Below are 22326 nucleotides of genomic sequence, written 5' to 3'. Positions count from 1 at the left end.
CACAAAAGGCTTCAGCAACTCCAAAAATTAGGCCAAGAAGGCCCCAAAATTGTGAGCCATTTGCTTCATTAATGAACCCACGTGTAGGGACCTGTGCGTACGCACAGATGTGTGCATACGCACACTTTACTGTTTCGCCACTTGTGCGTACGCACAGAGGGTTGTGTGCACGCACACATGCTAAATCCTTCTTGTGCGCATGCACAGATGCTTGTGCGCACGCACAGTTGACTGTTTGCTTTTCCTTGTTTTCTTCATGTGTTCTCCCTTGTACATGCTTTCTTCCACTTTTGCCTAACCAATCTTGCCTAAATGACCTGAAATCACTCACAAACATATCGTGGCATCGAATGGCATAAAAGTGGAATTAAAATCACTAATTTAAGCACAAAAACACATGTTTTCACATTTATGTCCAAATTAGGGAGATAACACAAAAGTATGCTCTTTAAGTGAATAAGTGCGAGTTTATGTGACAAAATCCATTCAAATCAAGCCAAAATATCTCATCAAATATGGGCTCATCAATTCCCCTACACTTAAACAATAGCATGTCCTCATGCTCAACCAAACAAGGAGAATAACCAAAGGGGTAATCAACTTATTGAATGCAACTATCTATATGCATGCAAGGTTTACTATATACTATCTATATATATCTATCTATCTATAGTATCCTATTGATTTAGTTAAAACAAACAATCAAATTCTCAAGGAAGAGTATAGACATAAAGGGCCAAACAAAGAAGTAATTCAATGTAAAAGAAAATCTAAAGAATTAATTTAACTCATCAAAATGAAGCAACCTGCAAGAATGCATGATAAGAGAGGTATGGAAACATAGAATTGAGTAATTAAACCCTCACTAGGTGTGTATACACTCTAATTACTTGGTGTTTAGGGCTTTAATCACTCAAGTCTCCTCCTAATCATGCTTTCAAAGATTTGTTTTTCATCTAACAATCAACAACCATGTGATGTATGAATGCAATTATCATGAGGACTTCATAGGGTTGTGATAAACCACTATTTTATGATTTATCTTGTGCTCAATTGAGTGGTTTTTTATCAAGTCTTTGCACGCTTATTCATACAATTTGCATGATTTTACAATTCATTCCCAATTTGGTTCTATGGTTGAAAATTTGCTTCCTAAGCCTTTAAATTGTGTATTTTAATTCCCCTTTATACCATTCGATGCCGTGATCTGTGTGTTAAGTGTCTTCAGGCTTTATAGGGCAGGAATGGCTTAGAGGATGGGAAGGAAGCTTGCCAAAATGGAAGGAACACAAGATAATAAGGAGATGACCAGTGAGAATCGACGTGCACGCATGGCTCACACGTGCCCGTGTTTTGGAGATTTTCATAGCGACGCGTACGTGTACCTGACGCGTACGCGTGACAAGCGAGTTTGCACAGCGACGTGTGCGCATGGCTGACGCGCACGCGTAATGCGCGAAGAAGACCATCGAAGCGTACGCGTGACTGATGCGTACGCGTGACTGACGCGTACGCGTGACATGCGTCACGTGTAGAAATTGCAGAAAGCGTTGGGGGCGATTTCTGGGCTCCTTTTTGGCCCAATTCCAAGCCCAAGAACACAAAATAGAAGCTGCAGAGTGGGGGTATCAATCCATCCATCCATTCATTCATCATACAACATTAATTCACATAATTTTAGGTTTTAGATGTAGTTTTCTAGAGAGAGAGGCTCTCTCGTCTCTCTAGGTTTTAGGGTTTCTTTTAGTTCTTCTCAATTTTAGATTTCTACCTTAGTTTAATTTAGTTCCTCTTCTACTTTTAATTGTTCTAGCTTCCTAGTTTATTTATTTTCCCTATTGATTACTTTATGTTGCCACTTTAGTTTATGAACTCTTCATGTTAGATTGAATTTCTTATTTAATGCAATTTGAGGTATTTCATATTTGTTGCTCCTTTCTTCGTTTGTTATTATTGATATTTGCAATTGGTTATTTAGATTTAATATTCCTTGCTAGTTTTCTATGCTTTTATGTTATGCCTTCCAAGTGTTTGATAGAATGCTTGGGAGGGTTTTAAATTAGGTTTTTCCACTTTTGGCTTTGGTTGAGTAATTGGAGACTCTTGAGTTATCAAACTCCTTTGTTGATTGATAATTGAAAGTTGCTAATTGACTTGAATTCCACTAAGTCTAGTCTTTCCTTGGGAGTTGACTAGGACTTGAGGAATCAAATTGATTCATCCACTTGACTTTCTTTCATAGTTGGAGGTTAACTAAGTGGGAGCAATGGACAATTGATGTCACAATTGATAAGGATACCTAGGATAGGACTTCTAATCCTCATACCTTGCCAAGAGCTTTCTTAGCTATTAATTTAATTTCTTGTCATTTACATTCCTTGTTCAACCTTTCAAAAACCCAAAAAGATACTTTTCCACAACCAATAATAAACTACACTTTCTTGCAATTCCTTGAGTGATGACCCGGTGTTTGAATACTTCAGTTATTATTTTTAATTGGGTTTGTTACTTGTGACAAACAATTTTTTGTATGAAAAGATTATTGTTGGTTTAGAAACTATACTTGCAACGAGAATTTATTGTGAATTATTTACTAGCAAAAATTCGTTCATCAAAATGGCGCTGTTGCCGGAGAATTGCAAATGTGTGCCTTATTATTGGTTATTGTAAATGTTTTTGCTTTTTCGTTTCTTTGTTAGTTGTTTCTAGTTTCAGGAGTTTAGTTTAATTATTCCTTATTAGTTTTTGTTTTTATTTTCTCTTGATACTATGAATTCTCACCCCTTTGGCTACGAGTCTGGTTCAAATTATTTATAGGGAATGGAAATTATAATGAAAACTTGCATCAACGATGGGATAATCAGAGATGGGAGGAGCCACAAGGATTTGATCAACTCTCTTGGCAACAACCTCCACCCACTTACTATGAGCAAGAACCATTCCAAGGTGCATATCAATCCAATGGATACGGTGGACCCTCTTGTAGTTACCAACAAGCCCCACCATATGCCTATGAACCCCCTCCTCAACATAGTTTTAACCACCATACTCACAAGTCCCTTTCTACCATTCACCTCCATATGAACCTAACCCTTATCCATCATACCAACCACCATATGAACCATACCCAGAACCACCACCTCAATATACACCATCTCCATACCCTTATCAAGAAGAACCACCTCCGAATTATGAGCATTTTCTCCCAACAAATGAACCCTCTTATTCACCCAAAGCTCCCATAGATGATACCCTTAGTGCTATTTACCAAGGGTAAAGAGATCTTCAAACCACACTTACCTCTACTCTCACTGGTCTTACTTCTACTCTCCAAGCTCTTATATCACGTGTGGATCCATCCTTTACCCCCAATACTCAACCCTCAAGCTCTGGTGCACTTACTTTTCACGCATGTCCATCAATTCAAGAGCAACATGATCCCAATTACGCTATTGACATGGAACAAGAGAGAAGGCATCGTCTTAGGGACGTAATGGATCTGGTTCACGCATACATACTTCAAGAGAAGCAATAGGAGGCCCAAAAAGTGGAGGTAGGAGAGACCCTTGAAGAAAGTTGTCAAGAGGTGGAAGTCATCAAGGAGGAGATGGATTTTGTACTAGAGCCAGTGGAGAACGCCGAAATTATTGAAGAAAAGGAAGTGGTTGAGGACTTAGGAGATGCGGAACCTCCATCGGAAACTCATGTCATAGAGCCTCTTTCCAAGAGGTTTGAATTTGATGTTGAGAAGGTTGTATGATAAACCATTATTTTATGATTTATATTGTGTTTAATTGTGTGATTTTTGTCAAATCTTTACCGATTTATTCATATGATAAGCATGTATTTACAATTCCTTCCCAAAATTACTCCATGGTTGAAAACTTGCTTTCTAGAGACTTTTAATTATGTATTTTAATTCTCTTTTATCCCATTCGATGTCGTGATTTGTGTGTTAAGTGTTTCAGGCTTCATAGGGCATGAATGGTTTGGAAATTGGAGAGGAGGCTTGCAAAAATAGAAGGAACACAAGAAATTAAGGAGATGACCAGTGAGCAATGACGCAAGCGCATGGCTGACGATGGGTTTTTCTATCGGTAAAGAAATATAAAAATATGATCGCGTTGCAAGTATAGCTTCTAAACCAACAGAAAATCCTTTCGTACAAACATTTTGGTTGTCACAAGTAACAAACCCCTTCAAAATTGGTAACTGAAGTATTTAAACCTCGGGTCGTCTTCTCAAGGAACTACAGGGAGGTGTTCTTATTATTGCTTATGAGTTTTGTAAATTGGGGGTTTTGAAAGTAAGGAACAAGTAATTTAAATGACAAGTAAAATAAATAAATAACTGTAAAATAAACTCTTGGAAAGGTATGAAAATTTGGAAGTCCTATCCTAGTAATCCTTATCGATGGTGATGAGAATTGAGTTTAATCCCACTTAGTTAACCTTCACTAAAGCAAAGGAAAGTCAAGTGGACTAATTAGTTTGATCCTTAGGTCCTAACCAATTCCTAAGAAAGGACTAGAGTTATTGGAATCTAATTCAATTAGCAAAAATAACAATTATCAATCACGATGAGTTTGATAACTCAAGAGTCTCCAATTGATCATTTAAAGCCAAAAGGGAAAAATCTAAATTATTTATATAAATAAAGGAAAGCAATCATAATTCCGAAATACCTCAAGTTGCACTAATAAAGATATCAAATGTAACATGGAAAAGTTCATAAATTAAATTGGAAAAATAAATAAAAGGAACATTGAACCTGGTAATTGAGCAGAAATTGTAAGTTGAAATAATAAAAGTCCTAAATCCTTTAAGAGGAATCCTAATCCTAAATCCTAAGAGAGAGGAGAGAACCTCTCTCTCTCTAAAACTATATCTAAACTATGAAAAGTGCATAATTGAGAGCCTCCTCATGAATGGATGCATTTCTCCACTTTATAACCTCTAATTTGTGTTTTCTGGGCTGAAAACTGGGTAAGAAACAGCCCAAAAATCGCTGGAGAAGAAATCTGCCACGTTGATTTTTGTCACTGCGACGCGTCTGCGTGGAGTACGCGTTTGTGTCACCTAGTGTCAGGAAAACTATGGCATATTATATATCAAATCGAAGCCCTAGACGTTAGCTTTCTAATGGAACTAGAACTGCATCGTTTGGACCTCTGTAGCTCAAGTTATGACCGTTTTAGTGCGAGAGGGTCAGGCTGACAGCTTTGCAGTTCCTTCAACTTCTTGTATTCCTTCCACTTTTGCATGCTTCCTTTCCATCCTCCAAGCCATTCCTGCCATGTAATCTCTGAAATCACTTGACGCACATATCAAGGCATCGAATGGTAATAAGAGAGGATTAATATTAGCAATTTAACGGCCCAGGAAACATGTTTTTAATCATAGCACAAAATTAGGAAGGAAAACGTAAAACCATGCAAATAGTATGAATAAGTGGGTAAAGAGTTGATAAAAATCACTCAAATGAGCACAAGATAAACCATAAAATAGTGGTTTATCAACCTCCCCACACTTAAACATTAGCATGTCCTCATGCTAAGCTCAAGAGAAGCTATAAAAGTGAAGAAAAATGATAGAATGTATGAAATGCAACCTATCTATGTGAATGCAACTACATGCAAAAATGTTTCTACCTACTTGGTTAAAAGTAAATAAGTTCTCCAAGACAAAAATAATTCAGATTTCACTAATTCAAATCATACAACAAAAGACAAGTAAACTTGTAAGAAGATAGCTCATGAAAGCAGGGAACATAGAATCAAGCATTGAACCCTCACTGGTAGTGTATATCACTCTAGTCTCTCAAGTGTATAGGGTAATTTACTCTACTCTTCTCTAATCATGCTTTCTAAACTTTGTTCTTCATCTAACCAATCAACAAATATTTAGTATACCAATGCAAACATCATGAGGTCTTTTCAGGGTTGTAATGGGGCTGAGGTAAAGGTAAGGGTACATGTATGGCGAAGTGAGCTATAATATGAATCTTTGACTAACCTAAGCTCTCACCTAATATACATATACTCTATATACTATTAAATTCATGCCTAGCTACCCATAATTTCCACTTTTGTATGATTCCCATACTCATGTACCAAATTTTTGATATTTCTTTACTTTTATCACATGTGCATTGATCTTTTTATTAACTTAGCATTGGGGTAATTTTGTCCCCTTATTTATTTATTAAAATTTTTTTTTCAATCATAAAAGCAAACATAACTTATCAATGCACATGAATTTTTAATTTTTTTCTGGTTTTACATGAGTAAGTTCCCAAATTCCCAATATTCAAATAAATTAGAAACATGATACATTCCCTTATTAACCCATGTTCCCACAATTTCCCCACACTTAGTTGATGCACATTCTCTATCTTAAGCTAACCAAAGATTCAATTGGGGTGATTACTTGTTTTTCCGCTTAAGGCTAGTGATGTGGTAAAATATAGAACAAATGGGGATAAAAAGGCTCAAAGTGGCTAACAAAGGTAACTGAAAGGGTAGGCTTATTTGGGATAAGTGAGTAAAAATTTAAATAATGGCCTCAATCATATGCAAGCATGTAAATACACTAAATAGTGGACATATAGAATGGAACAAAGCAAAGATTGCAATCATAGGGAAGAAAACACACAGGAATAAAAATTTATGGTTAAATAATGTAACCATATAAATAAGCTAAAAATCTCACGGGTTGTGTGTTCTTAGCTTTTTAAACTGTGTTCCAAATACAACTTCAAACAAATTTAACAAAAAAATTTTGATTTAAATTAGTGAAATTTTTTTTTCAAAAATAGGGTCTTAGAAGAAACTCATTACTTTAACCAAGCAGTAGCTAAATGCATAAAATCAAACAAACATGCAATTAAACATGCAAATACAATAATAAACAAACAAAGAAAATAAAACAATGGTGTTGGAAAGAAGAAAATAGCTAACCCATGGAGATCGGTATCGACCTCCCTACACTTAAAGGTTGCACCGTCCTCAGTGCATGCTAAGATGTACAACTGGATGGGTGCCTCCGCAGCTAGTGCTCTTTTTGTTCCTTTTCTTGCCGGTGATTTGGGAGTAGCTTTCTCTTTTCTTTCTTGGTTGCCATCCTGAAAAGGGAATAGTAAGGGTGTTAAAACTTCAAGGGTTAGAGCAAGGAAGAGAACGGGAAAGGTGGTAATCAATGCACATTAAAGATAAATGATGTTAACACATGGTCATGACTACATGTTAAAAATCATCAGTGGAAATATAGCAAGTGCATATGATGACAATTAAATGCAAGGTGTCTATTGGCATGCTAGCAAAGGCATGAGTAGCATAGACCAAGCATTCAATATCCAAGTTAGATTACCAAGCCTTTCAAACTAATAACCTGTTTGTAATAACAATTATATTTAAATAATAATATAAAAAGGGTTTTGTGAAAAGCAAGCATTTAGAGTAATAGAATAAAAGATATTGAAAAACAGTGCACAATGCCATACGGGCGTTTTCACAAACACATAATATGCATGGTAAATAAGCTATTGAAAGTATTAGATTGAACATGCAAGCAACCCTATAAAATTAATATATAATTACCAAACAATTCTTTAACAATCCACAAGCAAATCATAAGAGATAATAATGACCCAAATAAATTTCCAACACTAATTAAAAGAAAAAAAAGGAAAGAGAAAATATGCATAATGAAAGTAATAAGAAAACATGAATAAAAGAAAAGGAATAATAATGAAGAAGTAAAGAGGGGAGAAGAAAAGAACCTTGATAATGGATGTAAAAAGAAAAGAAAAATGGAAAAGTAAAAATAGAGAAGGAAGAAGAGAGGAGAAATAAATAATAATAAGGGAAAACAAAAATAAGGATTTGGGGAAGAAAAGATAAGAGATTTTGGCTGATGGGGATAATCTGTGCGCCGCATGCGACGCAGACGTGTGGGTCACGCTTTCACGCGGTTGGTGAGATTGCTAAATGACACGGACGCGTGGGGCACGCAGTCGCGTGAGTTGATTGATGCGATTGGCGCGAGGGCAGCCTCGCGTTCGCGCAACTCTCTGTTCGAAACTCTTTTTCCCAAAATTTTAGGGTGACGCGGTCGCGTGAATGGCCTTTCTTTTAAAAATGACGCGGACGCGTGGGGCACGCGTTCGCGTGGTGTGGCTTGTGCTTCTAGCTTGGTTCCAGCCCCATTCCAGCCCAACATACTGCCATACACCTATTTACGTTGATTTTACAGGGCCACGCGTTCGCGTGGGTGACGCAGATACGTGAGGAAGCTATTTTTCAAAGGACGCGGCCGCGTCGGCATAATTGTGCCTAAGGCACACCTCCAGCCACGCTCTCTCGTGACTCTCTGTTCACTTTTCTTTTCTTCCTAATGCACTTGTGACGCGGGCGCGTCAGCGATGCTGCCGCGTCACGTGCGTGTTTTTTTTTTATGCAAAATGCAGAATGCCGTATGCAGATGCTGATGCAGATGTTATGAATAATTCTAGGTTCAATAAAATAAAATAAAACTCAAAAACAAACAAAACTAAATAAGATTGGAAATGGAACGATCATACTACGGTGGGTTGTCTCCCACCTAGCACTTTTAGTTAAAGTCCTTAAGTTGGACATTTGGTGAGCTCCTTGTCATGGTGGCTTGTGCTTGAACTCATCCTGAAACTTCCACCAATGCTTGGACTTCCAATAAGCTCTATTAATACCAAGTAGATTCCTCAAGCTTTGATGGAGTTCTTCACAAGCTTTGAGCTCCCAAATTTGATCCTCATATATTCTCGGATCCCAAATCTTGTTTCTACACCCATCTTCAAGTTGATCATCATTGTTCCAGCCGGGTGGTAAGCAATTTGAATTCTCACTGAAGCATCCAAACAACTTCCTAGACCCATTCAATTGAGCTTTACACCAACCTTTGCGTTTAAACTTAAAGCTTCCAACCATAATGAACCTTGTAGGACAATTCTTACCACTGACCATCTTCCTCTTACTCTTAATGCCACAAAGAACTCTAAGTTGACCATCTGTCTCCAGTAGCCCATATTTAAGTGGGAAAGCAAAGGTCAAGGATGAGAATTTTACCCACTTGAATGTTGTGTTGGACGGTAATGGCCTTGGGGGAGGTGTCTCTAATGAACTTGCAAACTCCACTTCCTTGTGCTCTTCTTTGACAACTTCCACCTTCTTGTAGGCTTCTTCAATTTCAACTTCTTCCTCTTGGCAGCTTTCTTCCAATTCAATCTCCTCTTCACTGCTTTCCAAGGGCATGGGAGGTTGTGCTTCTTCTTCTTGAATCTCCATCTCTTGATTGACCTCTTCCAATTCCTTAACCATGACATGCCTTGGAGGTTGTACACCCTTCTCAACATCAAATGCAACCGTCTTGGAAGGAGGCTCTATGTCTTGACTTTCCCATGGAGGATCAGCATCTCCCAGGTCTTCAACGACTTCTTCCTCATCAATAATTACTGCTTTGTCTAGTAGTTTTAATATAAAATCGTACTCATCCTTGATGATTTTCTTTCCATGACAACTCCTTTTAACTATTCTTTCATGGCAAGCTTTACGTTGGGCATCACCGTTGTCAATGGCTACATTCCATCCTCTCAGTGAAAATGGTCCTGATGCCCTGTCACAACATCGGCTAATCAGCTGTCGGTTCTCGATCATGTCGGAATAGGATCCATTGATCCTTTTGCGTTTGTCACACGCCCCACAATCGCGAGTTTGAAGCTCGTCACAGTCATCCCTTCCCAGATCCTACTCAGAATACCACAGACAAGGTTTAGACATTCCGGATCTCAGGAATGGCCACCAATAATTCTAGCCTATACCACGAAGGTTCCAATCTTAGATTATAAACCCAAGAGATACGCATTCAAGCCATTGCTAGTAGAACAGAGGTGGTTGTCAGGCACATGTTCATATGTGAGAATGATGATGAGTGTCATGGAACATCACATCCATCAAGTTGAAGAACAAATGAATATCTTGGAAAAGAAATAGACTGGAGTTGAATAGAAAAACAATAGTACTTTGTATTAATTCATGAAGAACAGCAGAGCTCCACACCTTAATCTATGGTGTGTAGAAACTCCACCGTTGAAAATACATAAGAACAAGGTCTAGGCATGGCCAAATGGCCAGCCCCAAACGTGAAAAGGTCTATCAAAGTCTAAGTAAAGGATCTAAAAATATGAAAATACAATAGCAAAAGGTCCTATTTATAGAGAACTAGTAGCCTAGGGTTTACAGAAATCAGTAATTAATGCAGAAATCTTCTTCTGGGCCCACTTGGTGTGTGCTTGGGCTGAGCATTGAAGCTTCCATGTGTAGAGACTTTTCTTGGAGTTAAACGCCAGCTTTTGTGCCAGTTTAGGCGTTTAACTCCAGCTTTTGTGCCAGTTTTGGAGTTAAACGCCAGAATTCTTGAGCTGGCTTGGAACGCCGGTTTGGGCCATCAAATTCTGAGCAAAGTATGAACTATTGTATATTTCTGAAAATCCCAGGATGTCTACTTTCCAATGCAATTGAGATCGCGCCAATTGGGCTTCTGTAGCTCCAGAAAATTCACTTTGAGTGCAGGAAGGTCAGAATCCAACAGCATCTGCAGTCCTTTTTCAGCCAGAAAATACCTGAAATTACAGAAAAACACACAAACTCATAGTAAAGTCCAGAAGAGTGATTTTTATTTAAAAACTAATAAAAATATAATAAAAACTAATTAAAATATACTAAAAACATACTAAAAACAATGCCAAAAAGCGTATAAATTATCCGCTCATCACAACACCAAACTTAAATTGTTGCTTGTCCCCAAGCAACTGGAAATCAAATAGGATAAAAAGAAGAGAATATACAATGAATTACAAAAACATCTATTAAGATCAATATTAATTAGATGAGCAGGGCTTTTAGCTTTTTGCTTCTAAACAGTTTTGGCATCTCACTTTATCCTTTGAAGTTCAGAATGATTGGCTTCTATAGGAACTCAGAATCCAGATAGTGTTATTGATTCTCCTAGTTAAGTATGTTGATTCTTGAACACGGCTACTTTATGAGTCTTGGCCGTGGCCTTAAGCACTTTGTTTTCCAGTATTACCACCGGATACATAAATGTCACAGACACATAACTGGGTGAACCTTTTCAGATTGTGACTCAGCTTTGCTAGAGTCCCCAATTAGAGTTGTCCAGAGCTCTTAAGCACACTCTTTTTGCTTTGGACCACGACTTTAACCGCTCAGTCTCAAGTTTTCACTTGACACCTTCATGCCACAAGCACATGGTTAGGGACAGCTTGGTTTAGCCATTTAGGCCAGGATTTTATTCCTGTGGGCCCTCCTTTCCACTGATGCTCAAAGCCTTGGATCCTTTTTATCACCCTTGCCTTTTGGTTTAAAGTGGTATTGGCTTTTTTTGCTTGCTTTTCTTTTTTTTTTTTTTGCAAGCTTTTCACTGCTTTTTCTTGCTTCAAGAATCAATTTTATGATTTTTCAGATCATCAGATAACATTTCTCCTTTTCCTTTCATTCTTTCAAGAGCCAACAATTTTAACATTCATAAACAATCAAATTAAAAAATATGCACTGTTCAAGAATTCATTCAGAAAAATAATAGTATTGCCACCACATCAAGAGAATTACTGTTTTAAAATTTGAAATTCATGTACTTCTTTTTCTTTTTCAATTGAAAACATTTTTCATTTTAAGAAAGGTGATGGATTCATTTTCATAGCTTTAAGGGGCATAGACACTTAGACACTAGTGATCATGTAAAAAAGACACAAACATAAAGCACAATTTTCGAAAAACAGAAAATAAGGAACAAGGAAATTAAAGAACGGGTCCACCTTAGTGATGGCGGCTTGTTCTTCCTCTTGAAGATCTTATGGAGTGCTTGAGCTCCTCAATGTCTCTTCCTTGCCTTTGTTGCTCCTCTCTCATGGTTCTTTGATCTTCTCTAATTTCATGGAGGAGGATGGAATGCTCTTGGTGCTCCACCCTTAGTTGTCCCATGTTGGAACTTAATTCTCCTAGAGATGTGTTGATTTGCTCCCAATAGTTTTGTGGAGGAAAATGCATCCCGTGAGGCATCTAAGGGATTTCATGATGAGAAAATTCCTCATGCTCTTGTCCATGAGTGGGATCTCTTGTTTGCTCCATCCTCTTCTTAGTGATGGGCTTGTCCTCATCAATAAGGATGTCTTCCTCTATGTCAATTCCCGCTGAATTGCAGAGGTGACAAATGAGATGAGGGAAGGCTAACCTTGCCACAGTGGAGACTTGTCTGCCACCTTGTAGAGTTCTTGGGATATAACCTCATGAACTTCCACTTCCTCTCCAATCATGATGCTATGTATCATGATAGCCCGGTCTATAGTAGCTTCAGACTGGTTGCTAGTGGGAATGATTGAGCGTTGGATGAACTCCAACCATCCCTTAGCCACGGGCTTGAGGTCATGCCTTCTTAGTTGAACCGGCTTCCCTCTTGAATCTCTCTTCCATTGAGTGCCCTCTTCACAGATGTCCATGAGGACTTGGTCCAACCTTTGATCAAAGTTGACCCTTCTTGTGTATGGCTGTGCATCTCCTTGCATCATAGGCAAATTGAATGCCAACCTTACATTTTCTGGACTAAAATCTAAGTAATTCCCCCGAACCATTGTAAGCCAATTCTTGGGGTCCGGGTTCACACTTTGATCATGGTTCTTGGTGATCCATGCATTGGCATAGAACTCTTGAACCATTAAGATTCCGATTTGTTGAATGGGGTTGGTGAGAACTTCCCAACCTCTTTTCCGAATCTCATGTCGGATCTCCGGATATTCGCCCTTTTTGAGCTTAAAAGGGACCTCGGGGATCACTTTTTTCATGGCCACAACTTCATAGAAGTGGTCTTGATGCACCCTTGAGAGGAATCTCTCCATCTCCCATGTCTCGGAGGTGGAAGCTTTTGCCTTCCCTTTCCTCTTTCTAGAGATTTCTCTGGCCTTTGGTGCTATAAATGGTTATGGAAAAACAAAAAGCTTTAGCTTTTACCACACCAAACTTAGAAGGTTGCTCATCCTCGAGCAAAAGAAGAGAGAAGAGAGTAGAAGAAGAAGAAATAGAAGAGATGGAGTGGGCTTTGTGTTTCGGCCAAGGGGGAGAAGTGGTGTTTAGGTTGTGTGAAAATGAAGGAGTGAAGATGGGTTTATATAGGAGTGAGGGGGGTGTCTATGGTTCGGCCACCATGGGTGGGTTTAGGAGGGAAAGTGGTTTGAATTTGGATGGTGAGGTAGGTGGGGTTTTATGAAGGATGGATGTGAGTGGTGAAGAGAATGGTGGGATTTGATAGGTGAGGGGTTTTTGGGGAAGAGGTATTGAGGTGATTGGTGAATGGGTGAAGAAGAGAGATAGTGGTGGGGTAGGTGGGGATCCTGTGGGGTCCACAGATCCTGAGGTGTCAAGGATTTCTCATCCCTACACCAAGTGGCATGTAAAACGCCTCTTTCTGCCAATCCTGGCGTTAAATGCCAGGCTGCTACCTATTTCTGGCGTTTAACGCCAGCTTCTTGCCCATTCCTGGCGTTAAATGCCAGTCTGGTGCCCTTTTCTGGTGTTAAACGCCCAGAATGGTGCCAGACTGGGCATTTAACGCCCATTCTGCTACCTTTACTGGCGTTTAAACGCCAGTAACTATCTCCTCCAGGGTGTTCTATTTTTAATTCTGTTTTTCACTTTGTTTTTGCTTTTTCAATTATTTTTGTGACTTTACATGATCATCAACCTACAGAAAACATAAAATAACAAAAGAAAATAGATAATTAAAGATTGGGTTGCCTCCCAACAAGCACTTTTTTAATGTCAATAGCTTGACAGTGGGCTCTCATGGAGCCTCACAGATGTTCAGAGCAATGTTGGAACCTCCCAACACCAAACTTAGAGTTTGAATGTGGGGGTTCAACACCAAAATTAGAGTTTGGTTGTGGCCTCCCAACACCAAACTTAGAGTTTGACTATGGGGGCTCTATTTGACTCTGTATTGAGAGAAGCTCTTCATGCTTCCTCTCCATGGTTACAGAGGGATATCCTTGAGCTTTAAACACAAGGGAGTCTTCATTCACTTGAATGATCAATTCTCCTTTGTCAACATCAATCATAGCTTTTGCTATGGCTAGGAAGGGTCTGCCAAGGATGATGGATTCATCCATACACTTTCCAGTCTCTAGGATTATGAAGTCAGCAGGGATGTAGTGGCCTTCAACCTTTACCAAGACATCCTCTACAAGTCCATAAGCCTATTTCTTTGAATTGTCTACCATCTCCAGTGAGATTCTTGCAGCTTGTACCTCAATGATCCCTAGCTTCTCCATTACAGAGAGAGGCATGAGGTTTATGCTTGACCCTAGGTCACACAGAGCCTTTTCAAAGGTCATGGTGCCTATGGTACAAGGGATTGAGAACTTTCCAGGGTCCTGTCTCTTTTGAGGTAATCTCTGCCTAGTCAAGTCATCCAGTTCTTTGATGAGCAATGGAGGTTCATCCTCCCAAGTCTCATTACCAGACAACTTGGCATTTAGCTTCATGATTGCTCCAAGGTACTTAGCAACTTGTTCTTCAGTGACATCTTCATCCTCTTCAGAGGAAGAATACTCATCAGAGCTTATGAAAGGCAAAAGTAAATTCAATGGAATCTCTATGGTCTCAGAATGAGTCTCAGATTCCCATGGTTCCTCATTAGGGAACTCCTTGAAGGTCAGTGGACGTCCATTAAGGTCTTCCTTAGTGGAGATCACTGCCTCTTCCTCCTCTCCAGGTTTGGCCATGTGAGATGTGGTTATAGCCTTGCACTCTCTTTTTGGATTCTCTTCTGTATTGCTAGGGAGAGTGCTAGGAGGGAGTTCAGTAATTTTCTTACTCACCTGACCCAATTGTGCCTCCAAATTTCTAATAGAGGACCTTGTTTCAGTCATGAAACTTTGAGTGGTTTTGATTAGATCAGAGACAATGGTTGTTAAGTCAGAGTGGCTCTGCTTAGAATTCTCTGTCTGTTGCTGAGAAGATGATGGAAAAGGCTTGCTATTGCTAAACCTGTTTCTTCCACCATTATTGTTGTTGAAACCTTGTTGAGGTCTCTGTTGATCCTTCCATGAGAGATTTGGATGGTTTCTCCATGAAGGATTATAGGTGTTTCCATAGGTTTCTCCCATGTAATTCACCTCTTCCATTGCTGGGTTCTCAGGATCATAAGCTTCTTCTTCAGAGGAAGCTTCCTTAGTACTGCCTGTTGCTGCTTGCATTCCAGACAGACTCTGAGAAATCATATTGACTTGTTGGGTCAATATTTTATTCTGAGCCAATATGGCATTCAGAGTATCAATTTTAATAACCCCTTTCTTCTGAGCTGTCCCATTATTCATAGGATTCCTTTCAGAAGTATACATGAATTGATTATTTGCAACCATTTCAATGAGTTCCTGAGCTTCTACAGGCGTCTTCTTCAGATGAAGAGATCCTCCAGCAGAGCTATCCAATAACATCTTGAATAGTTCAGATAGACCATCATAGAAAATACCTATGATGCTCCATTCTGAAAGCATGTCAGAAGGGCATCTTCTGATTAATTGCTTGTATCTTTCTCAAGCTTCATAGAGGGATTCTCCTTCCTTTTGTCTGAAGGTTTGGACTTCCACTCTAAGCTTGCTCAATTTTTGAGGTGGGAAGAACTTTGCCAAGAAGGCATTAACTAGCTTTTCCCAAGAGTTCAGGCTTTCTTTAGGTTGTGAATCCAACCATGTCCTAGCTTTGTCTCTTACAGCAAAAGGAAAAAGCATAAGTCTGTAGACTTCAGGGTCAACCCCATTGGTCTTAACAGTGTCACAGATTTGCAATAATTCAACTAAGAACTGATGAGGATCTTCCAATGGAAGTCCATGAAGCTTGCAATTCTGTTGCATTAGAGAAAATAATTGAGGCTTAAGCTCCAATGGAAGGGATTGAGATGCTTCTCCCATAGAAGTTGGGAGTAGGTGCAGTAAAGTCACCAAGCACCTTCCTTGCATTGTTGGCATTATTGTTTTCGGCTGACATGGTTTCTTCTTCCTTGAAGAGCTCTGTTAGGCCCTCTAGAGAGAGTTGTGTTTTAGTTTCTCTTAGCTTTCTCTTCAAGGTCCTTTCAGGTTCAGGATCAGCTTCAACAAGTATGCCTTTATCTTTGCTCCTGCTCATATGAAAGAGAAAAGAACAAGAAAGTAGGGAATCCTCTATGTCACAGTATAGAGATTCCTTTAGGTGTCAGAGGAAAAGAAGAATAGAAGGAGGAGGTGGAGAAGAGATTTTGAACATATAAAGAAGGAGGGAGATCGAATTGTACCTTGAGGAGGAGTGTTAGTCCTTTAAATAGAAGGATGTGAGAAGAGGGGAAGAATTTTCGAAAATAAATTAAAAAGATTTTGAAATCATTAAAAGAATTTTGAAAAATTGATTGATGATTTTCGAAAACTAGGAGTGGGAAAGAAATTAAGTGATTTTTGAAAAAGATTTTGAAATTAGAAATCAAAAGGATATGATTGAAAATTAATTTTGAAAAAGATGTGATTGAAAAGATATGATTGAGAAGATATGATTGAAAATCAAATTAAAAAAAAAGTTTTAAAATTAATGTTGATTACTTGACTAACAAGAAATTAAAAGATATGATTCTAAAATTAAAATTTGATCCTTTCTTAATAGGCCAGTAACAACTTGAAAATTTTGAAGTAAATCTTTAATTGAAGCAAGGATTTTTGAAAATAGTAAAAATAAATATAAAATGGAAAGAAATTGAGTTTGAAAGAGATATGATTGAAAAGATATGATTTGAAAAAGATTTGATTTTGAAAAATTATGAAAACTTGAAAAAAAATGTGAATTAAAAACAAAATCTTCCCTCTAGTGTCATCCTGGAGTTAAACGCCCAGAATGGCATCCATTATGGCGTTTAACGCCCAAAATGCTACCTTTTTGGGCGTTAAACGCCCAGGCAGGTACCCTGGCTGGCGTTTAAACGCCAGTTTTCCTTCTTCACTGGGCGTTTTGAACGCCCAGCTTTTTCTGTTTTATTCCTCTGCTGAATGTTCTGAATCTTCAATTCTCTGTATTATTGACTTGAAAAGATATAGTTTTGAGAATTTTTTTGAATTTTTCAATGACGAGAAACAATCAAAATACAACTAATCTTAGGAAATTCAAATCAAACAAACAATGCATGCATGACACCAAACTTAAAAATTTTCATATAAGAGACACTGACAAATTGAGAATGCATATGAGAAACAACAAAACACACAAAATAAGAGAATTTAAAGATCAGAGCAATGAAATCATCAAGAACAACTTGAAGATTAATGAAGAACATAATGCATGTAATTTTCGAAAAATGCAAGAAGAATAAAAACGTGCAATTGACACCAAACTTAAAAATTGATACTAGACTCAAACAAGAAACATAAAATATTTTTGATTTTTATGGTTTTATAAATTTTTTTTGTGATATTCGAAACTTATATGGAAAAGAAAATAAAGATAATCAAAACTTTTATTAAGAATTCCAGGAATCATGCAATGTTAGTCTAAAGCTTCAGTCTAAAAAGATTAGACATGTTTGGCCAAGCTTCAGCAGGACATTATATTCAACAGCTAAATTGATGGGAATCAATCAGCTTTTGTGATGATAAGAACATCACCTTGAAACTCTAGAATTCATTCTTAAAAATTCTGAAAAGTACCTAATCTAAGCAACAAGATGAACCGTCAGTTGTCCAAACTCGAACAATCCCCGACAACGGCGCCAAAAAATTCGTGCACGAAATTGTGATCATCAACAATGGCGCCAAAGACTTGGAGCTCTCAAACGTGAATCACACTTTGTCACAATTCCACACAACTAACCAGCAAGTGCACTGGGTCGTCCAAGTAATAAACCTTACCTGAGTAAGGGTCGATCCCACAGAGATTGTTGGCTTGACGCAAGCTATGGTCATCTCGTAAATCTCAGTCAGGCGGATTCAAATGGTTATGGAGTTTAAGGTGATGAAAATAAACATAAAATAAAGATAGAGATACTTATGTAATTCATTGGTGGATTTCAGATAAGCGTATGAAGATGCTTTGTTCCCCTTGAACCTCTGCTTTCCTATTACCTTCTTCCAATCATTCATACTCCTTTTCATGGCAAGCTTTATGTTGGGCATCACCGTTGTCAATGGCTACATCCCATCCTCTCAGTGAAAATGGTCCTGATGCTCTGTCACAACATCGGCTAATCAGCTGTCGGTTCTCGATCATGTCGAAATAGGATCCATTGATCCTTTTGCGTCTGTCACACGCCCCACAATCGCGAGTTTGAAGCTCGTCACAGTTATCCCTTCCCACATCCTACTCAGAATACCACAGACAAGGTTTAGACGTTCCGGATCTCAGGAATGGCCGCCAATAATTCTAGCCTATACCACGAAGGTTCCAATCTTAGATTAGAAACCCAAGAGATACGCATTCAAGCCATTGCTAGTAGAACAGAGGTGGTTGTCAGGCACATGTTCATAGGTGAGAATGATGATGAGTGTCACGGATCATCACATCCATCAAGTTGAAGAACGAATGAATATCTTGGAAAAGAAATAGACTTGAGTTGAATAGAAAAACAATAGTACTTTGTGTTAATTCATGAAGAACAGCAGAGCTCCGCACCTTAATCTATGGTGTGTAGAAACTCCACCGTTGAAAATACATAAGAACAAGGTCTAGGCATGGCCGAATGGCCAGCCCCAAATGTGAAAAGGTCTATCAAAGTCTGAGTAAAGGATCTAAAAATATGAAAATACAATAGTAAAAGGTCCTATTTATAGAGAACTAGTAGCCTAAGGTTTACAGAAATCAGTAATTAATGCAGAAATCTTCTTCCGGGCCCACTTGGTGAGTGCTTGGGCTGAGCATTGAAGCTTCCATGTGTAGAGACTTTTCTTGGAGTTAAACGCCAGCTTTTGTGCCAGTTTGGGCGTTTAACTCCAGCTTTTGTGCCAGTTTTGGAGTTAAACGCCAGAATTCTTGAGCTGACTTGAAACGCCAGTTTGGGCCATCAAATCTTGGGCAAAGTATAAACTATTATATATTGCTGGAAAGCCCAGGATGTCTACTTTTTAACGCAATTGAGATCGCGCCAATTGGGCTTCTGTAGCTCCAGAAAATCCAACAGCATCTGCAGTCCTTTTTCAGCCTCTGAATCAGATTTTTGCTCAGGTCCCTCAATTTCAGCCAGAAAATACCTAAAATTACAGAAAAACATACAAACTCATAGTAAAGTCCAGAAGAGTTATTTTTATTTAAAAACTAATAAAAATATAATAAAAACTAATTAAAATATACTAAAAACATACTAAAAATAATGCCAAAAAGTGTATAAATTATCCGCTCATCACTGTCTCTTAATTGAAATCTCTAAATTGGTTAACTTCTGCGACGCACCAGTGTACAACCTCTAAGGCATGTCATGGTTGAAGACTTGGAGGAGGTTGATCAGGAGATGGATTCAATAATCAATGAATTTCTATCCACGGTTGAATCCTCTCCCATTGAACTTGAAGACGAGGTTAATGTTGAAGAAGCTTGTCAAGAGGTGGAGATCATCAAGGAAGAGCATAAGGGAGTGGAGCTTGCAAGACCACTAAAAACACCTCTCTCCAAGCCATTTCCATCCAACACAACATTCAAGTGGGTCAACTCCTTATCCTTGAACTTTACCTTCCCACTTGAACATGGTCTGCTGATCTGTGGAAAACAATCCATCACAAAACTCATCGGCAAGTGTGATGAGATATTTTGATGAGAAACGAATCTCTCCCAAAACACCCAAAACTAGCCAGCAAGTGTACCGGGTCGTATCAAGTAATAAAAACTCACGGGAGTGAGGTCGATCCCACAGGGATTGAAGGATTGAGCAATTTTAGCTTAGTGGTTGATTTAGTCAAGCGAATCAAGTGTTGGTTGGGTGATTTGTGATTTGCAGAATGTAAATTGCATGAAATCAAAGAGAGCGGGAAAGTAAATTGCTGAAACTTAAAGAACAAGAAATTAAATAACAGAAACTTAAAGTGCAAGAAATGTAAATTGCAGAATCTTAAAGTGCAAGAAATGTAAATTGCTTGAAATGTAAAGGGGATTGGGATGTGGATTTGCAGAATTTAAACACAGAAAAGTTGAATTGCATTAAACAGAAGAGGAAAAGGGGATTGGGATTGAACCGGATCTTGAAGCAGTGAAGTAGATGAAGAGAAAAAGTAATAAACAGGGAATTGAAATGAGAAATTCAGATCTCAGGACCCAGAGACTAGAAAACCAAGTCTAGATCTCAATGCCTTCCTAGATCCAACAAGAACAATAGCAAGGAAATTGTAAATTGCAAAGAAAAGAGATGAAGATCAAGTAACCGGAAATGAAATTCAATTAACAGTAAAGTAAAGAAACAGAGAGATCCATGATTGAGATTGAAACAGAATTTCTTCAATTCTCAAATCCAAGATCCAAGACAAAAGTAAAATGAAATTGCAAGTAAGAGGAAACAAAGAAATTCAAGTTCACTCAGTAACAAAAGCTTCCCAAAAACTATTCTGAAAATTCCAAAAGGAAAGCTCTAAAGGAAAACTCTCCAGAAAAGCTCCCTTATAACTTGAATTCTATTCTATTTATACACTTTCCAAAAATGATCTTCAAGCCTTGAGTTGGGCCTTTGTTCTTGGTGGAATTGGGTTGAAAGAGGCCTTGGTTGATTGCTCTTTGAAGATTGAAGAAGAACCGAAGTGAACCAATTGAACCGGAAATGGAGTTAGCCAACGTTGGTCTTCAACGTTAGGGTCAAAGTTAGGGGTCTAACTTTGACCCTAACTTTTCATATCAGCAAACCACATCCTTCTGGTATGGACGTTGGCGCCAACGTTAGGGGTCTAACTTTGACCCTAACGTTGGCAATGCTTGGTGTGAGTGGCGCCAACGTTAGCCTCCAAGTTAGGGGTCTAACGTTGGCGCAAACGTTGGCCTTCCCCCTTTGTGATTTAAGTGCCAACGTTAGCCTCCAAGTTAGGGGGCTAACGTTGGCGCAAACGTTGGTAGCCCAGGGAGAAACTCTCAAGTTCCAACGTTAGCCTCCAAGTTAGGGGGCTAACGTTGGAGCTAACGTTGGCTACTTCCAAAGAGTGATTCACATGCCCAACGTTAGCCTCCAAGTTAGGGGGCTAACGTTGGGGCTAACTTCATGCAACCCGGTTCAATTTTCACTTATTCCATTGTCCTCTCTTCACTCCTAGCCATTCCTCTTTGCTTCAACCTTTCTCCAAGCCTTCTTCACCTATCATTGATCAACCAAACTAATCAAAGTTTTGCTCAAAATCATGAGGTATTCAATCTTCCACAATATGCAACAATTATAGCTTAAAACCTCATGAAATGGCATGAATTCACATATGGTTGGTTCAATCAAGGGAAACATGAAATTCTACTCAATTAGCTTGCTTGTAGCTTAAGAAAGTGCATAATTCTAATGAAAACAAAAGAAAAAGACTAGCTAAAATGGGCTAAGATGACTTGTCATCACAACACCAAACTTAAAGCTTGCTTGTCCCCAAGCAAGAAATGAATTTATTAAGAAGAAAGAATGAAATGGAAGAGGAAGTTCATGCTAGCAAAGTGTTATTGATAGTTCATGGGGTTTTATGTGGATATGCAGATGCTCACTTCTTATTGACTCCTAGGCTTAGAAAGTCTCCTTCAAGCTTCAAGTGACATACTGCTATGACCTCTCATTATTCCTTTATCCTTGGCTTTTACTTTATTCTCAAGCTTTATTTGAGTGTCATGTGTAGCAAGTTCATTTTCTTTTCTTTCTACTTGACACATTATTCACTATAGACACTTGGCTCACATTCCTTCTTAAAACATTGATGCCCAGCACCTCTTTGGGCTACTAAATGCTTTGTAGTTAGGTTGCTCTTGATAGTGGATTTTCAGCTGATGATCCCGGGTTAGTTAACCCAAGTCATCAAGTGTTGAGGCACTCCTAAGAGCTTACTAATCCAAGCAGATCCTAGTACAAAAACATCACAGGCATATATTTCAGAGTTCAAGCTATTGGTGTCCAGCTTTGTTTCTTTTTGTTTTTCTTTTGTTTTGCCACCTTTTAGCTTTCTTTGTTCTTTCTTTCTTTTTTTGTTTTTCTTTCTAACCAAGGAATTCTATTCAATTGAGATTCATAGACAATAGGCCACTCTCTACTTAGAAGGATATATCTTAGCTTTTTA

The 22326-nt window shown here is 38.4% G+C and overlaps 1 protein-coding gene and 1 non-coding gene across 2 annotated transcripts in view; one reads left to right on the top strand and one right to left on the bottom strand.

The window, feature by feature from the left end:
• The window catches only part of LOC140179216 (uncharacterized), a 34165-nt gene that overhangs the window by 2587 nt on the left and 9252 nt on the right, over positions 1 to 22326 (bottom strand). The gene's annotated exons all lie outside the window — the stretch shown is intronic.
• On the top strand, positions 15595 to 15702 carry LOC112753537 (small nucleolar RNA R71). The gene has a single exon (XR_003177921.1). It is a non-coding gene; the product is annotated as a small nucleolar RNA R71 (small nucleolar RNA).

Source organism: Arachis hypogaea, chromosome 15, assembly GCF_003086295.3.
Source record: "Arachis hypogaea cultivar Tifrunner chromosome 15, arahy.Tifrunner.gnm2.J5K5, whole genome shotgun sequence".
NCBI classification, from domain to species: domain Eukaryota; kingdom Viridiplantae; phylum Streptophyta; class Magnoliopsida; order Fabales; family Fabaceae; genus Arachis; species Arachis hypogaea.
This window is presented reverse-complemented; position numbering and strand designations above follow the sequence as displayed.